Below are 26,179 nucleotides of genomic sequence, written 5' to 3' on the forward strand. Positions count from 1 at the left end.
TATTGAGGCATCTTGTAGATATAGATTTGTTATTTCTTGTTTTGATAATAACGTCGAAATTTCCTGCAGTTAAACTTGGATTCAGCCACTTCAACTACACTGTCACCTTAGGCACCCTGTTTATTTCTCAAAGATTTTGACATTTCAGTCCATTCCAGCAATGATTCAATGAAAAATACCTTTCCGTTACGCGGGTTTACTTCGCATTACTCAGAATGCTGGGCGGATTACCCATCATCATCCAAACCAAAGCAGAGGCCGCGAGATGGCTTAGAGGGAGTTACGAGGAGGTGTAGGAAGCATCAACAGTCCATTCGCGATGCGTGCTGCCACAGATATATACAATAGATTGGCAGTGCCTATGTTTTCCTCACGGTGGCGCTGAAGCCGGCCGGCAGAAGAATTTTGCGCAACTAGCCATCTTGCTTTCACCGACCGTTGCTCATGTGCCATTAACATACGTGTACTTGAGAGGCTACTTTTCCTGCTTTTGGAGCTTTTTAAAAGAAGAATGGTGAACCACTGCGTTATGTGGGGGTGCACATTTAAGTATACTACGAGGGGAAATTTTCCTGGGGGCGAAAATGTGTCTCTACACGCGTAAATAATAGATATAAGGAAAGCATGGTTTGCTTTCAGTAATGTCTCCGCTTCCATCTCACAGAGCATGAAAATATTTTCCAAAGCCTTTTTTTTGGACGTATCGCCACGAAATTTATATCATGTGAAGTGCAGGTTCTGCTCTACCTTTTTAAATTTATTGTTGGCAAAATTCACATAGTTGTAGAAATAGCATCATGAAACTGTGACACGTTATTTTTGCTGAAATGCAAATTGCTCTCCAAAACAAATTCTAAAGGTGTGTGACGGAAGCGGATATTTACCAGAGTTTCTGAAAGCGATATCATTTCAAATGCAGTAGCTTCATATCTCTAGGATCGGTAATTAACCCCTCAAGCGCGGCGGGCATTTATTTAAATACCATCCCAGCGGCCGGATGAGATTAAGAAGACTTCACCTTATTGGCATACTATCATTCAATAATTTATATCGTTCATAATATACGATCATTATCATTAAAATTTTTTGTAAACTTGCATAATGTAGTGCGCTACTATATAATAATTTTTCAAGCGTTTGAATAAATATAGGCGTTGAGTTTTTCGACCGAAGTCGTCAATGTGCTGGTTTAAAACGGAATTTCATCGAATCATTTTAAAAATTTCTGAAGGCCTAAAGTCGTTATGAATATTTTATTGGAGAGGGAAAGCATTTCTTCAAAAGATAGAGCAATTTGTTTTAATCTAAAATACAATATCTGGTGGAGAAAAAAAATTATATACAGTAGGTCAGGAAGCGTACTGGGTACGCATGACGGCGTTGAGGGGTTAATAACATGTGCATTCTCTGTCTCGGTGTCTGTGTTTTGATGACGGAATCATCATGATGTTTTCAGTTGTGTTTTCTGTGTTTACCAAGAAAAGACTTTCTCCAGTTTCCATTATGTCATATACTTTCCGCTGTTGCATTATTACATTGTATCGGAATTTTATTTCCGTTGTAGTATTATTATTTATTTAGATATGTAGAGCGTGTATTATGCACCTTTAACTCTATCTGGAAACTTAACGAATTTCTTTCAAAAGCATAAGGTTTGACTTTGTTAATATCTACTGAGTGAAATTCCGAGAAACCGATCGCTTAAATAATGGTTTGCATGTGCTCGCGGTGAAATGACACGGTCACATTCATTATAATTCAACCTTTCCATGTAGCACTTATCAGGTATTTGATCATTTTGTGGCTTCTATATAGAACATGGTGTCTGTTATAATCACTTATCCCGGTAAGATAGAAATTCTAATTAAAAACGTACCCCCTCATGATGTAAGATTTATATTATAGTCTGCTTCCCCTTCGAATATTATAACAACATGAAACTGATTATTGATGATCATGGATCAAATCGTTGAGTTTTTTAAGCCAATAACTTCTTTTCAAGTTCGCTATTGGGTGATCGTGAGGGGAAATCCAAAACACTGCCTATATAAAATAATGTAAATTATATTTCTGATGCTTAAGGATAGGAATTCAATCGCATTGACTCTTTACGACCTCAGAAAAGCATTTTACAGCACCAAGCAGCATGCCTTGCTCAGAAAGTTAGATCATAATGGGTTTAAATAGGTTGAATCAAATTTAATTACGTAATATTTTTGGCCCGATTACTTATGGCAGTGAAAGGTTAGGTAGCATTGCTTCTACGTTTTTCGTCTAATTGACAACTCTAACTGAGCAACAACTCTTTGACAACAAAAATACAGTAAGTGGAAGCATCAAACCTTTGGAATTTTCGAATTATTTTGTTTGAATAGTGTGACAATGTCGCTGGTAAATCTAAGGGTGAACAATACCATGTATTCACGATTGTAGGCTACCTTCCTACACTAGCAGACGACGTAGTTAACCATTTTCCCCATCTGCTACGCCCCTTCTACATTTGGGACACAATATTTTTTTTTCGAGATAACTCATGCATATGGATTCCAATTCCATAATATTGAGCAGGAACCGAATTAGTATTAATCTTAGCTCAGCTTATATTACCAATTTCATAACTTCGTCACGGTTATGTGCCGCTCAAAGATTGGTTAATTTACCACGTAAGTGTCAAGATCGGTCCCTTTCTTTTTAATTGGATACATCTTAAACGAAAATGACAACGTTTTCTATAGTTCATAGCCTTAATCAATGCGCCATTATCTTTCACAATGTAATTTTCCTCCAGTTCCCTACTTACGCAAACGCATAGGTCGGTGAAAGCAACATGGCCGCCAGCAGAAAGGCATGGCTTCACCCCCCCCACTCCCATTGCCAATCTATTGTATATATCTGTGCGTGCTGCCACCCGCACGGCAGCGGGGCGAGACAAGCGCACGACCCCGCTGCTCCGAAGGGACCTGAATCGGGAGGCGGTTTATAAATCAGGGGAGGGCGGGAAATGCAGACTGCGGCGTGGTATTGAAGGTGCAATAATAGATAACATCCTCAATAATGTGCGGAAGAAACAGGCCTTATCAATGGTGTCCTCGCTCTCCCATATCAACACTCCAAAAAATTGGTGCAGGATTCCCTTCATAGGAAATATTTCTCATTCTGTTACCTCCTGCTTCCCGAAAGAAAAATACAGAATTGCATATAACACCCCCTCAACTCTCAAAACATTGTTACCCAACTGCAAAGATCGTTTCCCACCAGAGAAAAGAAGTGGAATTTACTGCCTATAGTGGGACGAATGTGGTATGAAATACATCAGCAGATCGGAGAAAAGTGTTAAGATCAGAGTAAGTGAGCATCACAACTGTTTCAAGAAGAAAAAAGAGCAATCCAACTTCGCCAATCATTTACTAGATGGCAAACACAAAAGTGATTTCAAGCCGGACATCCTCCACTCAGAAGAAAACAGGAGGAGACTCGATGCCCTGGAAACGTTGGAGACAATGCAACATTTAAAGGACAACACCCCCCTTGCCGACGAACAAGTGCTCCCCTCCCACTCCTGTTCCTTTTCCATCCCCATCAGTGAACTCCTACAGTGACAACCTTTAAATTTTCAAGTGCCTATCCACCTGTGTGCCGTTAAAAATTTTCAAGAACGAATACTACGCAGTGCTTCTACCAAAATTCCCCCAGTGACCCATGTCCTTCCAGGAAGTCATTAACCCATACCAGCACCATCCGCAGCCGGACTCAACGACCTATCATAGACTATTATGGTTTAGAAAAACCCAATGTACCCCGCTAATTCTCTTTTTCTTCCCCAACACCGCTACCTTCCTTAGCTCTCGTCTCCTCACCCACTTTAACCCCGCTCTCCCCTCGCTGCTCAGATACCTATCCTCACAGGAAAAACCCTTGTCCCAAATCAAGGCTGCCCCTTCCCCAATTCCCCCTCCCCCCCCATTCCGTGCTTTACCCTCACCCCCTCCCTCTCAACCAGCCCTTTTCCTTTCTGATTAATGTCCTCACTGACTTATTTGTGTACTTTGTGTATAAATATAAGTTGCATGCATTACCAGTCACCTCACGATGTAACCAAGTTACGAAACCCGGGTCTTGCCCATAATTAAATAACAGCGAACCTTACAAAGTTTTTATTTCTTTATTTCATTAATGCTATCATGGTTTCCGATAGATTGTGCCATCGAATGATCATGAATTCGTCACCTAGATAAATAGAATTGGTGAAAATATTGCATTCATACTTCCCATAGCATTCTACGTTCTGTCTTAATCCTGGCATAAGATTCAAATGAATGAAAAACAAAAATGGCACAAAAATGATTTGTTCTGCTGTATTAAAAAACGATGGCAGATAAGACATTATAAAGATGAAGTAATCAATACACATTAGCATTATTACCACGAGTATAAATATTCCATAAAAATACTAAATCTTTGTTCGCAAATAACCTAATTGACGAAATGAGTGATGAAGATAGGGTCTTGGTGTTTGTCGGGATGTGAAAAGAGCAATTTTCCAGACCGATCATTAACAAATAAGGGAAGTGTACGCCAACTCATGCCACCCTGGCTGGAAAAGATGCAAGTACTAGAAAGTCATCGATACGCCAGAAAAGCACTTCACATAAAATTAATATGTACCGGAAGCTAACTTTCCAAGAAAAATATATGTAAACCCCAATTCGCCTAATAGCAGTAAATCCAACTGAGTAAAGATATCAGTCAAAGAAAAAACCTTTCTTTTTCTCCAAGCAATTCTCTGACTTGACAAAGGAAACATCTAATTACGAAACACGAACAAAAATCCTTCAAGTAAAATATAAAACACCAATAGCTATTGCTAGCTATTTTATGTGGACAGTCGGGACTTTAGGAGTCAAAGAGCATCGGTTGAGCTGCGAAAGAGAAGGGCGTGAAGGGGAAGATAGGGTCGGTAGGGGTGAATGAATGAGTTTTTTAAGCATAGCTCGTAATGGTCAGCAGCTGGAAAGACGAAGTGACGATGTGAGATACCATGATCAGTAGTTGAGTTCTGTATTTAAGTGTGGAAATTGCCATTTGTAGTTTTTACCTTGGATATATCGAATGTCCACCAAGTCAACCCTGAAACGGTTTTATGCGGTTTTAAATACGTAATCAGCGCCCAGGGGCCACGCTATATAACTCGGCGGAAAATTAAGCTTCTCCACTTCGACCTGAAGACGGGAGCAGGATGGCTCTCGAAACCGTCGTCACCCAATACCGACGAACGCGGCTGGAGCGCCCGGAAACCCATACGCACCATGATCATCGCCGCGGAAACCTACGCTTTTGTACCAGGATGGATTTCTACACGATATAAATAGATACAAAAGTCGTCTGAACACTTTTTGAAAAGGCATCAAGTGACTAACTCAGAGGCAGATAAATCAATTTCCCCTTTCTTCCAAGGGTCACCAAGAATGCTCCGACTAAAAAAATGAACGAATCGTCTCATCATCTCATATTTCCGAGTTGGCACGTTTATTTTCCCCGCGAAAATGTCCTCGCTTAATGTCAGTTTTTGTCGCCGCCGGATGGAAAAACGGGGAAGCTCAGAAAAAATTAGCCTGAGCATGAATATTGCTCGTTGTGGTATTTTTATACATGAATTGAGATTTAGAAAAGCTCCTAGGGACATATTTTTCGTTATAAGGCAAAGGATTCCAACGTTGGAGATGGTTTTATTTTAGGGGTGTGAGTCAATGTGGGAAGCAGGATTGGAATGAATTTCGGGATTTATAGCAAATATTCAATACTCCCTATCTTAGGTATCAGATAGCTGGAGTGGGAAAAAGAATAAAATGTACAACCAAGGACAAAATTTTCCCACAAATATTACTGATTTGCATTAATTTATGAAGGTGACGGTAAATATTAGGATGCTCTGAGCAGCCCCGAGAATATGGAATGCATGATCAAAGGGTGTGAAGTTTTAAAAAGGATTTCGTGGAAAAACAAGAAGGAAAAAAGTATCTTGTTACCATAGAAATAATTCAATTCATCAAAGAGCCGTTCAAGGATATTAGGACACCCGAGATTTAAATTTCTCAGAAAATCACAACTTTAGATAATCCGTTTTTTTTATGTTATGCTATCCCGGTGTTTATGAACCAAACACCAATTTACCACTTTTGTATATTGATGATCAATACACTATGTAATATGTTTGTAAGTTTCCCTTTGAGTGATTTCGAATTTTACGAGGGAACACCATTACAAAAGATTATTGGACACAAGTGACTCTAAATTACAGCTGAAAAATAAATTAATTGTTAACAGTCTCCTAGGTAATAGGGACGGCTACATTGGATATAAAGATTGAGCCCAACTCATGGATGCGAAAATGAAGAAGAAATGAAAGAAATAATATAACACTGTGGACCTCCACACAATTCAAGGCGCCCAGCAGCATAATTTCCGTTCCCGTAACAAGTAGAAAATTAAGGGTTTGATCTGGGCAGAGGCTCGTGTTTCGCATCTGACTGAGACGAAGTTAAGATTAAAGCTTCCGCATCTACAGTTCTCATTACGGGGAAAAATCCTATTCACTATGCTATTTACGCGCACAAAGCCGTAAACCTGGACCACTAATATCTCACGCCACGGGGAAACTCATTCAAAATCATGTCATGAATTGGCTTTAAATATAAACAGTAGGTATGTATGCAAAATATAAACTGCATGTATAGGATCTTCTACCTCAATGGTAATTTGTGTAATGGGACTCATCTTTTTACGCATATGAAAGGAGTATAATTCCATCTTATTAGGAGTATTTCCATCTTACCATAATTCCGTCATTCCATGCGTCCCAAAGACAATCCCAATCCTACATACGCGCACAAGGCCGTAACGAGCGGAGAAAAAAAGGGAAAAAATCCTCCGTAAAATAAGAATATAATGAGTACAAAAAGTTTCATTATATTCACCATGTTGCTACTAGAGATAATCTGAGAAAAGAAAACACTCAAATCCGCTGCAGAAATTGCAAATTGGTGAATATTTTAGCTAAGGGGAGTATACTGAACCGTATCAACCATATCGACGGCTAAAAAATTCGGACTCAATTCAAGATGGTGTCATCCATAAAAAGGGATCATTTAGACTGTATGAATCTATCTTAAATCGTCGTCGTCGTCCATCATTCGCCCTGAAGACGATGGCAGAGAATGCCATCGAAACGTTGGCAGCAATGGCCATCATCACCCGGCTGATTTCCCGAGAAGATTTCATCAACAGCATTCGCCGGGAAAGAACCAAATCCTTCTTTATCTTAAATCAATAACATATTATGGAAATTACTCAGCTATTTTAACAAATATCAATATTAATGCATAGCTACCTTCCTGAGACTTCGAAATAGTCTTTATGATCCGTCCCCTCATCTTTCAGTAAACGCGATTCATTTTACCGTAACCGCATATCATGACACAACTGTACCCGCTACTCCTATAAAGACGTAAACAGTAGATGCGTTTGTATTGCTAAATATATTAGGTTCAACATGAGAAATTCTTTCACGAGGAGCTTACTAGGGACCATTAGTATCTCACTCCAGACCTATCCAACCTCACCCTGGACAAATAGATTCAATTTACGTGTTTATTAGTCGAATAAACTTGCTCAAAATCATGCCATGAATGAGCTTCTCCGAGTACAATAGAAACGGTATGTCGTCGGTATACCGGGGTGGTGATGGAAACTAGTTACCACATCAATCGTAAAGTGCATAAAAGAACTGAGAAATATGTACACATGAAATGAGATTAACTCCATCTTACCAGAATTCGGCCATCCCTACGTACCGAATACAAAAGTGGCTAGTACTCACGAACCTCTGCCAGTTTAGGAGATACTAAAACAATCGAATCAGAGAATCGGTTTCCACCAGAGTTTCCAAACTTAGAATTGGTTTACCATCGTAAAATGCTGGTGATGGGAACGAGGTATTAATGATACGAGGTTTTAGTGGAAACGTGGTGGGGGTGGATGAGGTGAAGGTGAGGGACAGACCAAAGGAGGGAAAAGTAGCAGCAAAGGATGTCTGGCAGGTGATACAATCGTATGGGACTGAAGTAGATTTTTATAGCTTTCCCTGCCCATTGTAATAGGGTAGCTTCCTTTAACAAAGAAAACGAAAGGCATTGATTGCGATTCGTTACCCACAATTAGTGTATTCTTATTATAAAAATTATTTAGTTTTAGAAATACCGGTTTAGACGAATCGCTAGGGTCAATTTTATCCTCATTTGAAAAAGGCCAGATTGGCGCCCATACGATGCCACTCCACGTGACGTCACAGGGACCTAGTTTCTATACGAGTAGATAGGAGTTTTACATCGTCTGAGATTACCAATGCATGCATGAGGCACAGGGCTCAGGGAATCACCTCTTAAAAATCACCTATTAAAACTGGCTAAGGTCGGAAAGTTTTCTTCGTAAGGTATTAATAACCCTTATTTAAGCCAACCGCGACCCGCTAGCAGCCTGCGTCGTATCAGCGCTCAGAGCCTCGCCCCAAGGTCACCTCACTTGCGGCAGCGGGAACCAGAACGATGTTACACGGAGTTTTTTCCCGGCATTCATACTTGCCAGTCGCGTTTTCGTGCGCTTGAAAATTTTCACTCTTCATTTAATCGTGAAAAATAGATATCGTCATTAAAAAATCTAAAAGCGTGAAATAAATACTCCAGTAGTAATAATTTTCGATTTAGGCAATAAAAAATGATAGGAAAGCACCCCATTGTTATGATATGCCCTCCTTTACTGTCGCTCCTTGGCAACCCGAATCTGATGCCACGCCCCGAGCACCCCCTGGCGAAATAAGGGGAACTAAAGCCCATGGCCGAAAACTGAAATGCGATTACGTGGGCATGAAAACGGATTCGTGGGTTCTTTCTCGACATTGGTATGCAGCAGGGATATTTTTATAATCCGTTTCGCACGGCTCACTAATAAAAAGTAGCATTTACTCGACGTTCTCGTATTTATAATTAGGGCAAGAGGCGAGAAGGACATGAAGGTTACCCAAACATAGAATGACTTTCGTGAGCAAAGGAAGTCGTGGAGCAACGATGAAAAGAAAAGCATTTGTTTTTTTTTCGTGTGACTTCCTTCAATTACAAGAGAAGTAGGGCTCCATATTAAAGTTTAATATTGGCACCTAACGTAAAGGGAAACATTTTAGGAATAAACTGCTACATTAGGCGAGGGTCACCAGAACAGAATAATTAAGAGTAGACAATGGCGATACCGACCGAACAAAATTCGTATTTCAGCCATTTATTCACGTTGCTGAAGTGATTTAACGTGATAAAAATCCAGTTTAGCATTTTGCATTTTTAGTGAACAATAACAAGCGAATTTTTTAGATAAATAGGCAGTGTTATTGTGAATGCCAGGGTGAAACCTTCAGGCTAAGAAATCATGCATATGACTCACCTATAATTGTAACATTTTTCCTGCTACGATATTTATAAAATTAATTTTCCTTTGGCCTCACCTTATTCTCATTCGATGTGTTTTTTAATGTACCGCGGGTTGCATCAAGAGCACTTTCTTACCACCATAATGAAAAATCATCTCAGGCACGAGTAAGGCCAAAGGAAATGTTCGAAAATCCAATAACTAACACCGAAAAGTAAATGTGAAATTAAATGTAAATAACACCGAGAAGAAAAGTAAGATATAAGTAACTTTAGCGATTTTGAAAAAAAAAACACATCGAATGAGGCATAAGATGAGGAAAATTTATTTTATAAATATCGTAGAATGGGAAAACTTTAAGTGCCAACGATATCAACTTCTTTTTATTTATTCCCACACCACCAATAATAGCACATACTGACTTTATACAGAGGGTTTCAACAAAATTAACAATTACATGTGTATGAAAAACCATACCCTGGATAAGAACAAAACTATCCTGGCGGGAATCGAATCTGCGACCTCTTGTCTGGAAGGTGAGGATATTACTCCGCCACCACCGAGGCTGGAATTCTCTTCTCAAAGACATTTTGAGAGCGTATTTTCATTTTTACTAGAAGTGAGAAAATTATTCTCAGAGCTACATACAGACATGCTGTTCTTACATTAGATGGAAAAATGACATAAGAACACTTCCTACGACAGTGAACTTATCCTCGCTGGCACAGAAAACCTTATCCTCGAGAATGCTAACTATCCTAAACGCCACATCACGAGAATGGCCTCTAAGACTTTTGTTTGCTCTAGTGTTAGCATGAGAATTCCCAATGACTATTTTTGTTTGGTATGTCTCCACCTTCAGATTGGGTGCGGACAGATGCTCGTTTCCCCGGCCGCACCCAAGGGGAGTGTAGACACACAAAGGACGTGACCGCTCCCCCGCATTCGGAAGAAGAAGCATTATTCAAGACCTTAAAGCGAGTCGCGCGTCGTGAATTTGAGGATGGGTGTCGCCGTTATTGGGATGCAAGATGAGAGGCGGAGTCGCGGCTGCGAAGCGGCGATGGACAGCTGAAATGTACCCGCGCGCGCTCGTGAGAGCATACGTGCATTAGCCACGAACACAGGCTGGAATAGCTCTCTCGCCGGAGCACATTAGTCAGAATGATGAAGTATGCGGGACGGATGAAGACGACACGAGGAACAGAGGCGCTCCATTCAAAAATTAAAGGCAGTGAAAAATCCTGTTTGCCTATTCAAGCTCTGTGCCATTCTTAAGAATGCTATTGCTTTCTAAGAAAAATCGTGAGTGATACAATATTTCGTACACACTGAATCTGAAAATAATTCTAAGCGATAAAAAGTTTCGTATACAATGAGCATGAATGATCTGCTAAGATGAAAACTGTAAATTTCCGCAATGGTTTCAACTGCTACTGCTTTATGTACGTAGATTTAGTAATGAAAGTAATTTTTTGGAGAGAAATTATATCTTTTTACCAAACACATCATATCTGAGGACTTCAAGGGCAAGTACAATTAATTGTGCATGCACACGAGACGGCAATAATGAACTCCGTGGAGCTTCATATCCAATATTTATAACATAAAATGGATGCTATTGCTTTCTAAGACAAAATTCTAGGCGAAGCGATGCAATATTTCATATTCAATTTCCAGGAAAATGAAGCCATATACCTATGGGTGTATGCTGCGCGAATGATATTAAGGAAAAAGACAAATGAGGGATGTATGCCAACACATCAAAATTCCTAAGAGGAAATAACGATGAGGCATAATCGCAATATCGGCATTGATTTACTACTCTCAAGAAAAATATATTAGATCAGATGATAGTCATTCTCTTTCACAATAAGTGCATATGTAACATGATCATACGATTACCGAGCCGTGATAAGCTCCTGATAGGTTTCAACTAAATTATGCATATGTAATAATGTACTTAAATTTCTTAATTAAAGCAATTTTTAGGAGAAAAATGACATCTTTTCGACATAAATAGCCTAAAATACAACACATTAGAGGGCTTCACGGCTATAATTTATGCGTGCCTACACACGCAGGTGTAATTGTATATCTCGTGTAGCTTACGTGTAAATACATATCAGTAAAACTATCCACGCTCTACCTAAGCTTTATAAAAGGTGTAAGAGCAAGCTGGTGGTTTTACATCTACATCTACAAATTACCCTGCGAGCCACCTCTAGGGTGTTTGGCAGGGGGTGATCAATCACCAACATGCAGCATGCATTTGGACTCCCACATGCACACCACACCGTCCAAGAAACGTCCCGTATAATAACAAACTATACTACTATATGCTGTTAGAAATAGAATATAGAATAGAAAAAAATAAAATAAAAATTCAGAAACATGCAGTAAGTTTAACATGGGTTAGTAGGCTACACTACAAGTCATGCAATCTATTTACGCGTTCTATTGCTGCCGTTATAATCTCTTATTGATCGTGGAAAAAATGACATTCGGAATCTGTCTGTTCTGCAATCTATCTCTCTTATTTTATTTATATGATCTGATCTTCCGTAGTACGTTGGCGTCCGCAAGATATGGTTAACTTCGTCAGAAAAGACACTGCTCTTGAATTTATCTAAAAGGTTTAGTCTATTTTTCAATCTACGGTCCGACAGAGATTCCCATCCGAGTTTATGTAAGAGGTCAGTTACACTAACAAGACTATCGTAACGACCTTTCACATACCTGGCAGCTCTTCTTTGCACGCGTTCTAACTCTGTTATTAAGCCTTTTTCATGAGAGACCCAAACACTGGCAGCGTATTCCAAATGTGGTCTAACGAGGGAAAACTAGCTAATTTCTCTCACCTTGTCGTCGCACTTTCCTAATATTATTTTAACAAAACCCATTTTATGATTAGCTTGACCGGTTATTTCTCGAATATGTTTATTCCACGATAGATCATTATTGAGTCTAACTCCTAGTTATTTCACGGATTCAACAGTCTCTAATTGGGTACCCCGAATCATATAGCTACGTCGTAGGGTGTTGTTCTTCTTCCAGAAATGCATTACGACGCATTTTTTCAAATTTAATTCTAACTACCAAGCATCGCACCAAGCTTGGATAGCAGCAAGGTCATTCGTTAGTTCATCTATATCTTTGCTGGAACGGATTTCTCTGTAAACTACAGCGTCGTCTGCAAATAATCGTAACTTACTCTGCACTACTTCGCCAATGTCGTTTATATAAAGAAGGAATAGGAGTGGGCCAATGACACTACCCTGAGAAACGCCAGAAGTGACTCTAACCTCATTGGAAAATGATGAAATTTACTGATGGACAAGGATATATATTGGATAATATAAAATATGGGAATAAAATACTCCACTTTCTGACATGTGAAGAATGTAAGTAAGACATGTGAAGAATGGCCAGCTTAAGGAGAGCAGTTCCAAGGCTGTTCAAACCCCGTGGAAAAACATCCCTCAATTATAATCGGAATGATCAGTCCTGGTATAACCAGAAAGAGCCCATTTTTCAAAATGAAATTGATACACCCGAGTTACTGCGGCCACCAATGAAATTTCACTCGGCCAGCAGCAATGCTAAAGTACGGCAGAAATGCGAGCATTATACTTGAGACCTGATTAGAACTCCCTATTTGCAATGCAACCAAGCAGGGGTAATGAAGCTAAAGAGCGAAGGGCGAAAGGGAGCGGGAAGCAGATAAGGCAGGTGAACATGCAGCGAGGGAAACGGGACAGGAAGGAGCGGGTTGGTTGAGAAGATGGTTTTAGTTGAAGCGCAGCACGGCAACTCCTCGTGAATGATGAAAGGCAAGCCAGGAAATGGAGCGGTAATTTAATTATCTTTTTTTCTTTTCTTGACCTTATTTAATATATAATATGGTATTTCCTGGAGTATAGGTCATTTAAACAAAAGTTAGCAGCCAACGTTTCGATTTATTTTCTTAAATCATCTTCAGGGCTATGTTAGAAAAAGCGTGAAACAATATAAAATACAGAGAATAAGACGATACACAATATTTATACATAAAGAAGGAACAATTGGGTTTTTTATATATAACACAATATAATTTAAAGAAATATGTATATATAAACATATATATAAGAACAGAATGTAATATACAAAAAATTTTGACATACCTCTTAACTTTGAACATATTTATTTATGTTTTGTTCCTAAGGTATTGCCACAACCTAGGTTACCATTAATTTTGATGTATTAAATAAAAATAAATTTTGCTGAGGTTATCGATGTCTGTTTTTTTATTGCAACAATTTTTCGTTTTTGAAATATAAACCATTTCCTTGAAAAGTCTTTTTTTCAATATAACTTCATGATCTAAAATTTCGGCGTTCTCATAATCAAAACTATGGCCATTGCTTATGCTATGGCTAGCAAGAGCACACAGAGTTATACCACCTTTTACTGTTGATTTATGTTGTGAAATTCTATTTTTTAAATATTGTGATGTTTGTCCTATATAACAAGTGTCACAATCGAGGCAAGACATTTTATATATTATATTACTGTTTAGATTTTTAGGGGTTTCAGATTTTATTTTTGTGTATAGGAGCTTGTTTAGAGTGTTATGATTTTTGTGTGCAATTTCATAATTTATTTTTTTGAATACCTTCGTAATTTGTTCAGATAATTTACCAATATAGATGATTCCACGGTATGGGGATGTTGTATTCGCTGAATCATTTTTGTTTAGTGAATTTTGAGTACGAGAAAAACTAGTGTTGTTTTTGTGAAGTATAGAATGAACAAGTTTCTTTGGAAAATGGTTTTTCTTTAGAATATCCTCAATTATTTTAAGGTTTTTTCCGTGAAATATATTATCGCTCAAATTCAGAGCTCTAAATTTTATCGCAAGTGCTACATTTACTTTAAGTATAAGAGGGTGATGTGATTGGAAATTTAGAAATCTGTCCGATTTGTGTGGTTTCTTCCACCAGTCTACTTGAATGGATCCATCGTGATTTCTAATTGTTAGTATATCAAGAAATGGTTGGGTATTATTTTTTTTCATATTCCATTGTAAATTGCAATTTAGGGTGGAAACTATTAAAATAATTTAAAATGGTGTCTTCCTTGATGTCATTGGGAAGTGCTAAATATAAGTCATCAACAAACTTGTAAATGAAAGGAATTTTGAAAGGCAAGCTAGTGATTACATTGTCTAAGAGATGGTTCATCTTTGATATTGACGGTCCTTATATTGTAAATATCCTTGATTGACAGTAATATCATACAATTCAAAGAATTCTTCCTTGTTTAATACTGTATGATCAGATATTAAAAGCCAATTTTCTATAATAATATTGTTTAATAGGTCTAGTGGGATGTTTGTAAAAAGAGATTTAACATCTAGAGAGCACAGTTTATGATTTAAGGGAATTGTTAGTTGTTTTATTTTATTATAAAAATGAAATGAATCTTTTAAGTTATATTTATCTGAGGATAGATTCTTAAGAATGCATGCAAGGAATTTGGCACATTCATAAGTAGGACTATTTATGAAACTTACCACCGGTCTTAGGGGTATGTTAGGTTTATGGTCTTTAACTAAGCCATACAATTTTGGAGGAGTACCGTTGTTTTTTGTTAATTTATATTTTGTCTTAAAATCTATTTTCTTTTCTTTAAAAAGTTTTTTAACCAGTGCGGTAATTTAAGCGAGGACACGGACAAATAACTTTCACTGCTAGAATCGAGTTTTCGGGCCGAGAGGAACGTCCTGCGACCGCAAGTGCCCGAGTCCACGGATAAAAACCTTGACGATACTCAAGAAGATCGTTTAGTTAAAAGCCAAGTGCTTTACAAAATAGCCATGGCCAGAAAGAGTTAGAAAGAGGAATCGGGTTGGTGTGACTTACCACCCCGTGGGCAAAGATTTGAATCCAGCCGGTGGTGATTTTCTGAGAATAATAAATAATCCCTGTTCGAGTGTGGTGTGGAGCGTTACTCTTGCACACCACTCAGTCGGTCAGATGTCACCTTAAATTGTGGTGCCGTTGGTGTCGGACCAACTTTTAGCCTTTCCTTTACAGAAGCCTTACCCTGACCCCGTGCTTTTCTCCACCCTTCAATTTTCTCCACTCCGAAGGCGCAAATGATATCAGCTGTCGGTCGCCACCAAACAGTACAGCACACGTCAAAAATGTACCACACTCTTGCCATATTTTTTTTAAAGAAACATGATTATTGAATTATGTTTTTATTAAATAATTCTATGAAAAATTCTACGCGATAAATTTGTTCTCGGAAAGTAATGGGAAGAGCCAAGATATTTCGCGCAAAATAGTGGCATTTTAAGAAATAATGAATAAAAATGAATGTTTATAAAATAAAAAAGGCCAATAATGGAAGTAAAGGGAACGATACTTATGAGCTTTGAATAAAATGTCGGAATTTATATAAGGTACGATAGGAGATAGAGGAAGTCATCAAACCAATTTTCAGAAAAATTAAAATTGAGGGTAGAGAACAGGCAATATAATATATTATTGCTTGAATAGAGAAACAGAACACCGCGATATGACGTCTTCTGATGTGTATAAAATTTGTCTTCCTTTTGGTCACTTTTTAAAAGCAGAGGAAGGATCTTTTGCATTATATTTAAGAAGTGCTACCTGCTATCTTGTAAACAGCAATTTCTGTTTTCATGACCACGAATATTAAGGCTTAGAACATTGACTTGTAATTATTATGAATAGTCTCATTGTTAGCACGGATTGAAAATCCACGTACCTCAATTTAGGTCAGCGATTTCCTCTAATTAAGATTACTCAGCAGAGAAAAGCATAAACATGAAATCGCTAAGCGTGGGACCTGGAATCATCAACTCGCCTCATATGGAAATAAATAAATAACTAAATTAAAGCGATCAAATTAATGAACTGGAGTTCCTTTGGCGAAATTAAGCGAAGGAATTTCAAACGATAATAAAAATCCTCGGAGCGTCCGATGATCGTTTGGGACGGCCGGAAGTTGTGACAAACGTGGCCGTATCATATGATGCCGGGAGCATAATATGGACGTCCACGTGCGCAACGGGACGCGACGTGGAATGCAGCGGCAAAAGAATGAATCGCAATCAATGAATGAGCGGGAGGGGAAATTCGCCGGCATGGGGAGGAAGATTGCGGCGCATGAACAAAAGGTCAAAAGGTGAACAAGTCGAGGGCGGGCGGAGGACGGCTACCTCATGGACCATGCGTCGTCGTAAGAACAAATTGGGAGATAGAGGAAGCCGTCATTGCAAAAGGTGAACTCAGCGCATGAATTATAATATCGCGAGTTTGCTGGCCCCCAAATTTTTACCATTGCTTCAATTACATTCATGCACTTACCTGCAAAGCGCTTCAATAGGCGAGTGATGTGAGGTGTTAGGTCACTAAATTCTTAACTGGCCTCGAAGACTTTTCTAAATTTCAAGGGGAGCATGGTGGCCTAGTGAGTAGAGTGCTTGGAGGCTGACAGAGGGGTCCTACGTTCAAATCCAGGGTGAAGCCTTCGGACCACCCCCAAAAAAATACTGGAAGTGCGAGGTGAACCAGGGAAGGAACTGTCCCTCCTAGCCTTAATGTGTGATAGTCGCACGCCTGATGATAAGTTCTACCCTTACCTATCCAAACCAACCTTCGGATTGAATCATGGAGTGAGTGAGAAATATGCGAGGGAAAATTGGATGAGTTTGGAATAGGTGAAAGGGAGAAGCGAGTTCTGAAGGAGATGAAAATTATAGTATATTACAATATAATTATTAAATAATTCATAGTAAAAATCAAAATAAGGAGAAAACTATCGAATATTTCTTCTAAAATTTACTTAAATCGCTAATTTCCACATTCGTATGGATTTTGAGTGCAGTTAAATTTAAAATTCGAACCAACTATAATTTCATAAATATTCTGAAAATATTTCTTCCCCTTAACGTATTACATGACCAAAACTACCCTATATTAAACTTATTCTAAAGGTATCGCCAGCAAAAATATCCTAAGGCAAACGGCCTCTAGGTCGGTGACATTCCCCCACTTTTAGCAATGTCCCATTAACCTGGCTCTCAAAACTTCCCCCGCAATCGAGATATTCCGATGGCCTCCTGGGAAGTGGCATCCGGGGGCAGAGTAGAGCTTGGCAAGGGGAATGGGATGGAGAGAGATGAACTACCGGGGGACCAAAAAAATAATTGACCGGAGACGGAGGTGGCGGCTTCAATGTTGATGGCGATGACGATGAAGGCTGAGAGGGGGGGTAGAGAAGGGGAGGGAATCCGGTGGGGTCGTAAAGGAAGCTGTGGGAACTAGAAATGGAGGATCGACAGGATACGCACTCTCTCGCCAGTAAGCGATGATGTAGTCCATCTCGATTTACCTTTTCATAACTCATTAATATTGACCAAAAAACATTTAAATGTATCCCTATTTACTGAGAAAAAGATAAAATCGTGATAAAGTGGCATCGCTCTTTTCAAGATTTATTTTGAGAAATAAATAGAATAAAATAAAATCTTTTCGTAACCCTACATGATTCAATACAATATACAACCCCCCCAAAAATGTCACGAAATAGCTGTGAAGTTTTGTTCTTTATTTTTGTACGCATTTAATATCCAATGTTTCAATAATGAATAAAATAGCTATTGGATGGAATCATGCAGCTTGTGGATTTTTTCGCTGACACTTCGAGGGCATTAGTAATAGCCTTGAAATATGCGCTCATACGGGAGAATGATAAACTAGGGAGTAGAGAATTATGCGGCCGTACGCGGGGTCCCGATTTCAAATCCATAGTGAAGCCTTTGCTCATCCCGACACAAACATTCTAGCTGAATGAGCCGGCACAGGAAAGAGACTAGCTTCAAACCTTGAATGTGTGAATCAGATTAGATTTCGACGAGTTTACTTTACGGAAATTCATTATGATAAGATACAAACAGCCGTAGTAATGTCTCCATTCTTACGGTCGAGGTTAAACCACAACCGACACAGTGGCACCGGAAGAATACAGACATTGGAACCTCGACACCGCGGAAACCTACGTAGTCACAGCCGTAGTAATTTTCTGCACTTATTAATTTACTCATTATTTTATTTAATGAATATTTAAATATTTAATGAAAAATGATGGAAAATTACTACAGCTTTTTCTATCATATTGAATGTGCGACCTTCACTTACTTGTGTGGCTTATTCTGAGGTGATTTCTAACCTCGTCTGTCCATACCAACCTACGGATTGAATCATTGATATTCCATGATGTAAAATTATGACAGAAGCATAGAATTTTCACAAAAAGACAGGGGGGAATGATTGCTGCGATTACTCATCGAGCGTTACTCTTTCAGCCGAAGTAATGTGCACCTGGAGAAGGTGAGAGTACGATAGGAAGGGAGTTGCTGTGAAATGCGATGGATGGGGTTGGAAGGGGATGGGGCGGGCACAAGTGGGAACCAGACAATGGAGTGGAGAATGGATGGCGTCCTGCCACGCGGGAGAGAAGCATGTCCTTCGAACGGAAAGTGATTGCCATCCCACAGAAGCCCTTAAGGAAACGCACCGAACTGTATGAACATCAAAAAATGACTGTTATCAAGCGACTCTGCACCATTACTCAAGCGGAAATACGAACGATCTTCCCTAGAATTTGTAATCAGAACCGAGGGCCCTGTCCTATGTTTTCCAAAGAAAACAGCTGGTAAAGAAGTCGTATTGATAGAACACTATTAAAATTTCACCAGAGAAAACTGCCTCCAACTTATTTCGGAAAATAATGCTACGCAAAATTGAATGCGATGAAATGGATTGAGCTATGCTTCGATAAAAATGAATAGCAAAATTCCACTATCGAGCACCCATTCCGATATAGTTAATGGCTGATTATGGCTCGGAATAATTTTTAATATTCACCTTGCACGAGATGAGTGATGGAATGACTTCAAAGTTTGCTATCTTTATTAAAAATACTTGTATTATTTTGATGGCCGAACCAAAACATTGTTAAGATGAAACTAAATATAACACTGGCACCTCAAAACGTGCTTTGGACTCTTATCTTGATACCAAATCCCTCGCTACTTCCTCTCCTTAAAATTTTCACTCCCTATACTCAAATTCGCAATGCTGACACCAGGTCTCTCTCCAAATTTCTTCTCCCCAAGTTCATACCCTTGAAACGTCCCTCCCACCAATCCTCCGGCAAGCAAACGATATCATGTGATTTAAGATTTTGATCTTTTCCGCGTACAAATAGGGACCATAACACCTGCGATAATGTAGCTCCAGGAAAGCTTGACTCTGAATAGACTCTACGCGTATAGTTGATATGTTACTTTAAGTTCCAATACTAGCCATCTGCATGAATTTATTGGCATTTTATAACAAATGCACGAATCAGTTACCACGTTTACTTTTCGTCTTCTATTACTAATTAATAGTTTTATTTGCATGCCAGCTTGTTCGTGTCCTCAGAACTCTCCTAGTTTCTGGCCTGACCGCATATTGCTGTCCGGTGTACTTGGCCTGTGTCCTGCTGGCGAAGATGCACGCTATACGCCCGTCTTGTTTAGCTTTAAACCATCCATCTCTGATCTTTACATAAAAATAAAAAAGGAATCGAGAGAAAACCGCACCCATTTATGACATTATAGCATTCAAACTAGATATTAGAATAGAACGAAACTGGCTAAACTAAAGCAACTCGTACATTGCGCTGCATAAGATTGCTGCGTATACATTATATATTGCTTTAAATCACGGATATAAACTAAATAAACCTACTGGATAAAAATAATGCACTCCTCAAGCACCAAGACAGTGCTTGAATTTTCGGCAAAATCAAGTACTGTCTTGGGCCATTTTCCATCGCCTTTAATGAATGCATTATTTGTTATTGTTATACAGTTTGTTTGTTGATAATAGTGTCCGTTTCCCTACTTAAAGCGCACGATTTAAGTGCATTCTCCGCAGTAGTATTTGGAATGCATTCAAAGAAAGAAACCTTTCAGTGCACTTATTGCAGTGCCCAGCGATTGCATAATAAGAGTCATTCGTAGCAATATTTATTAATTTTAGTTTCTGGTGATTGTTTTCCATTGCCATTATATCTGTTTTTCACATATAAAAGTGAATAAGACCATATTGCGTCCACACGCTTGCCGCGTCGCCGTACTCTCCGCCGCCGCCGGCCAGATCCGGAGTCGAAAAAACGATTTAAAATTCGGGGTTGCAAGTTGGTGCAAGGTTTAACTTTAGATGCACAATATAGAAACTTCAAAGTATCAGTCACTTGGCGGAAGTCCGGGGTAATGTATACTTTTTCTCTACGTTTATGTAAAAAGGGCTAAAAACAGGCTCCATCATTTTGTTATATGTCTCATCTACATCTAAATTACCCTGCGAGCCATCTCTAGGGTGTTTGGCAGGGGGTGATCAATCACCAGCATGCAGCATGCATTTGGACTCCCACATGCACACCACACCGTCCAAGATATGTCTATGGTCATTGATGAAACAAACTCTTTAAAAACCCTTCCAATGAAATAAAAAGCAGTGTCAATTAAGACGGTATGACAGTTTTGTCGATAAAACTATTCATGAAACCAGTGAAGGACGATAAAGTTGGCAATTTTCCGAAAAAATCGAGGGTGGTCGTTTTTCGCTAAATTTGTTCAACTTTGACCTCACATTGTTAACGTGAAGCACAGGAGAGAAATAATCTGGAGAGTTATGCACACTTTATTTGGGAATATGTATGCGAATTTTCACCTTCCAAGCTCAAAAAAATCGAATTTAGGGTTTGGCCAGCTTTTTTCGATTCTAGCCCACTGTGCGACGTTTCCCTTTGGAAAGAGCGCGCAATCCCACTGTCGCTGTCCCGACAACCGGAGTGGCCCTAGCCGTGATGACCCGCGAGTCGCTAAAGCGGAGCCAGCCAAGAGGGCAAGGACACGCCTCCGTCACGTGTGGGGCAATGAACGTCGTGGACATTAACCAAAAGACAGAGGGGCGGGAGGGATAAAATAGAGAGATGACCGGGGAAGTGGGAAGAATTGAACTTGAAAGTTCGGAACAGTGAACGCGGTCAACGGATATCTGTGCCGCTCCAATTTCATGATCGCGGAGATGATCAAATGTCGATGGGAGAGGGGAGGGGTTCTGTGGTGTAGCGGATGCCGAGTCTAGGCGAGTGACTAAGGTGAGTGATACATTAATTGCGTAAAGCCTTAATTCAAACGTTCTGAGCGCTGGTTGTAAGCCTCATCAAAGACGTGAACATCGTCCCTGTTGTACTTCTGCATTGAATGTATCATCATCTCTATCTGAGGAAGCGACCAAGTAGATGCGAGAGTGATGATATCAAACTGCTTTATGACCTTTTCTTACCGAAGATAACAGGGTGCTTCCTAAAGTCCCTTACTGCAGAAAATTAAATAGTTAATTCTGTAAACGAATGTATTTTTACGAAAACACGAAACAATTTTCATGAATATGAAAAGTTACAAATAAACAGCTCAGATATACAAAGATACAAAAATAGTACAGTCATCAATGTTAAGAATATTTTACGTCTAACAGCACTACCCCTAAGCTGAATATTGATTCTATAGACGGTCTTAACAAGCTATGGATTGAAAGAAAGGGCTCATACTAACCATAAGTGTGACGCGATTAGTTTTTCATTAATTTAAGAAAAAATGGTCACACATATGCAAATACTTCAGGGATTATTGAGAAATAAATGGTAATATTTGGAATTTACCAACGAAACCTAACAGTAAGCAAATTAGTGATTCTATGGGGTTGCCATTAAGTATGACTGACGGGACCTTAGAAGGAAAAGTTACGGGAAAACTTTCTTCAACTTGTGCGCAGGGGAACGTACAAAATTATTTTTATGACAGATTAACAAAATGATCAAGATCACGACAATGCAGTGTTGAAAATTACTTGGAATCAGCCACATGTATTCCTTGACACAAGGAATAAGAGGAATGCAGTAAGATGGATTGCAAATGTGTCGAGGAAAAGTCTCAGAAGAAATTATTTATCAAGTTGGAAAGATGTGCCCAATGAAAATGTAACGAAGTACAGGATATAAATTTTTTGGGCGTACAAAGTATTTACATGGGTTAAGAGATCATTTAAAAGATATAAAAAATTGCTCATACATTGCCTTCCGGAAAAATGTCAAGATATACATCGAGTCGTGGTATACGATTCGTGTTAGATAGAATCGGTATATTTATATTTACATGCAAAAAATTGGTTTGAAATGCAAAGCACCCGTTCAAAGCTATATTATCCATTAATATCACTCCCTCGAATCTTTAGATACTCAAAGCCACCCACATTTACTCAGGCAAGAAAAAATACTAATTCATCCTCCACGCATTATTGCTCCTGATTACAATCTAGCGTCCAATTGAACACACTATCCTCTCGAGTGCTATTAGACATTTTATTGCTAGCCATCCAAATCACCCTCATCATTTCTATTGCTGCTATAGCGTCATTGCAGAGAAAAATATAAACGCTCCACCTTCGAAAGCTCTGAGGATATGCAGACAAAAAATAAGTACCTATCCTGAACATTGTTAGCAGCGAACAAACATTCGAATGAGGAATTCATGAGAGCAGTTATTCTTTCTTTTATAACGGTTACTTCTTAGCGATATACCGGGTAATTCATACGTTACCATAATAAAAGTGGTCCTCCATGATAGACTGAAGAAAGGTGTTTCCTTACCTGGAAAGAAGAATATGAAAAGTTACAAACAAATACCATTAAATCTTTTTCAAATTCTTTAAGAGTAAAATTAGATCATTGTTAATATATTTGATCTAGATTCATCGCGATCATTATACATCTGAGTGCCTAATTTCAACCAGCCATACAGACAAATTCTTTAGAAGAAAAATTTCCTCAGCCCTTCGCTTTTGACTGCAATTGTCTCATAAAGGAAAATATGCGGCATGCGTGCTAAACTTTTTGCATGAAAACATTTTTTGAATGAAATTACTCTGTAAAACTCTGTACAAGAGCCCTGGGTCAGGGGAAGAGAGGCCGTATAGTGGCTTCACCAGGACCGGGTAAAATAAAAAACAAGTCAAGTCAAGGTTGGCAATGGATTAATTAAAAAAACGCATGAATATATTAATAAAACGAGTGAATATAGACGTTCAATATTATTCACTAAATGCATTAGAAGCTAAAAATGAATGGTATTCAATTTGGAAGCGAGACAAAACATTTCCATCGGATTAGTGGGAAGAATTTCTCCATGTTCCCTTTGCTACCTGCTAACCAGAAGGAAAAATAGGTACAAATAATATTCCTTTGGGCGACGTGACACTCTCCCGATTCCCCCTCTACTCCGTTAACAATCCTCAGTAAAACTCTTCTCCCCTCTTAACGAGGACTGCCCCTCTCAAAAATGTTGAGCATGAGTCAATGGTTGACAAAAGATCACTTTATAACGCAATTCTCGCGGGGCAAATAAACCAAAAAAACGCCCTCTCGCGAAAGCGGCTTCGATTAAGGGAACGTTTTGTCTCCCCTCAAGATCGTCTCCGAGGCATGATCACTTGAAAGATAATACAACCGGGTGTACCAGAAGGGGTTTCTGGCGAGTGACGGAGAGTGAGAATTGAAAAAAAACACAGTCGAGCAGAAAGAATTTAGACCGGAAGCGTTTAGAAAATATCCACCTACGATTATCTAGCATTGTGCTGGAGAAGAAATCTATTGTAAGGCTTCCGATAATAACCGACCTTTCTATCACACTGGTGCAATCTGATTTACTTTGCATAAAATAGGTACAAAGTAAGACAAGTCATGCTGTTATAAAATCTTTGGTAATATTGAATTTAAAAAAACATTGTGTTACGGTTTATGAAAGAGGACCTAAGTACCAAATGTCAAAATACGCCATCTAATGATTTTGTCTCTTACCACATTTAAAAATATGAAAATGCGGAAATTTAGATAAAAAGTACGTCATAAAATTACTCGTTCCGTAGAAAATTTGTCAGACTGTATGCGCACACTGCAGAGTACGAGTCTTGTCGGCATTATTTAATTCCAAGATAAATTTATGAAAAAGACAAAGGTAACATATATACGCAAAAAGAAACATAGTTAAATTTCTAAAGAATTCAATGTGCTCAATCATAAAATTAGAAATACTTTAGCTAAACTTGTGATGGTGATGAAATGGCTACATGATGAATTTACCTGAATTTAGAAGTTAAACCCTGGAGTATGGGCGCTCCTGACGAGCTGCCCTAGGCGCAACGGGCGATCGGGAACTGTCTGGCGGGAGGGAAGTCTTCAATCTTACGGAGGATTCATACGCAGCGGTCACATAGATATGGTTTATCCCGTTCTTGACGTCTTCGAGAGCTTGAATTTCACCAAACACAAAGAGGTGTCACAGGAATACGGCTGAATCACAAAGCGGCCACGCCTAGGTTCAGAGAGGCGAGGGACAGACACAACAGGATAAGGCCGACATCAAGTACCTTATTAATCCGTCGCCGACATCAAACAAAGCTGACAGCAAAAACTGCCCGTGTTTACCCCAACGATATCGAAATGGGACAAAAGATCTATTTTTTCTTATCTCACTTCCACGAAGAAAAATGTCTGATAGTAAGTTCGCAAACCACTAGTTTCCTATCTCTTCCCGTCGTTTAGACTGCAATCTTCCATCAGTGGGTCTAGGAGGAAAATCACAGTTAACCCCTTAACTGGGGAGAGCGACTATAGTCACAAGCGGACTGCGCTCCCCGTGCGGGGAGCGCGACTATAGTCGCGCGTGCCGTCGCGTCGCAATGTTATGCGGAGAAGTCGTGAATATTCATTCTTTCTGCATCATTGCATATTTTTTGCTTTGTCAGAGGCTCTATACCAATATATTTTAAGTACATTGCCATTATTGTGCGATAGCTTTTCTATAAATTTTTTTTCGAAAACGGCATCTCCAAAAATCGGTGGATTTGCTCCCCACCAGGTGAAAGATTAGAAAATTTCTGCCCGCAACCAAGGGGCTAATGACAGCACGAGAACACCACTCCGATACTCCGTCCGCTCAGGCTAGTGGGGGGTCCTTGTCACTGAATCACACAACAGCACTCGAAACACATCGTAGTGGTGCTCTCCTCCCAATCGGCACAGTAGCCGGCAACACTTCCGTGCCCGACACGGGGACTGAACGAAAAAAAAAGAACCACGCCGCGAGAACAAAAACATCAACAACACCACGGCACGTGACGTTCGTGAAGCCTCCGCGGACGTCGCATGCTTGTTCTTACTCGCGGCCGCCGGCACAGACTGATGCGATTATAGTGGGACAGCGAAGCCGTCCCCATGGGATAGATTCTCATCTTCCCTCCGCAGTCAAAGCCTTCTCCTCCGAGAACCTATCGTCCGCCCTCCCCTCCCGCGCTTATCCACCCCCCTCCACCGCCCTTCCCTCCGAGTGCTCCGCCTACCTCCCTATATCTGCACCTGCGTAACCACGCGGCGAAAAACCCACCCCTCCCCGCCCTTAGCCCCCCCCCCCCCAACCCTCACGTGCTTCCCCGTCCTCTCAACGGCCCAACTCGTTCCCGCCCCCCGCGCTGCCCGCCCTATACCACCACACTACCACCCGTGAGGAGGAAAGCACCCTCAT

At 39.6% G+C, this 26,179-nt stretch overlaps 1 long non-coding RNA gene across 2 annotated transcripts in view; it reads right to left on the reverse strand.

Moving 5' to 3' along the window:
• Positions 1-26,179, reverse strand: part of LOC124161907 — a 70,194-nt gene that overhangs the window by 4,948 nt on the left and 39,067 nt on the right. The window lies entirely within an intron of this gene.

This window comes from Ischnura elegans, chromosome 7 (genome assembly GCF_921293095.1).
Source record: "Ischnura elegans chromosome 7, ioIscEleg1.1, whole genome shotgun sequence".
Lineage (NCBI taxonomy): Eukaryota > Metazoa > Arthropoda > Insecta > Odonata > Coenagrionidae > Ischnura > Ischnura elegans.